This window comes from Psammomys obesus, unplaced genomic scaffold (assembly GCF_907164565.1).
Source record: "Psammomys obesus unplaced genomic scaffold, mPsaObe1.curated_primary_1811, whole genome shotgun sequence".
In the NCBI taxonomy this organism is placed as follows: domain Eukaryota; kingdom Metazoa; phylum Chordata; class Mammalia; order Rodentia; family Muridae; genus Psammomys; species Psammomys obesus.
The window spans coordinates 3,613,024-3,613,406 of record NW_026590701.1 but is presented as its reverse complement, the minus strand read 5'-3'; positions in this window follow the sequence as shown (position 1 = coordinate 3,613,406).

Here is a 383-nt window from a genome sequence, read left to right as displayed (position 1 = left end):
CAGTAAAGGTGATGTGCCTGTACTGTATATCAACTTGTATATCAGGAGATTATTGTGCAAATCCTTTCTACAAAATTCTTCAAGCAAAAACTAGCTATTTTTTTCCATGAAGCTCCAGCATGTTGATAAACTTTGCATATGAAAAGAATACCATAACAATGGGAGTTTTGGAAAAGTGAAATAAAGCAAAATAAGTAAGCCAACCATAAATGGGACTCTGAATCGATACACCCTGTACCCAAGGCTCAGGGCACATTGCAGAAGAGGAACAGAGAGCATGTAAGAGCCAGGGGATAGGGAGGTGTGCTGTGACCTGGTGGACGTGACGTGGCTGCTACACACACACACACACACACACACACACACACACACACACACACACA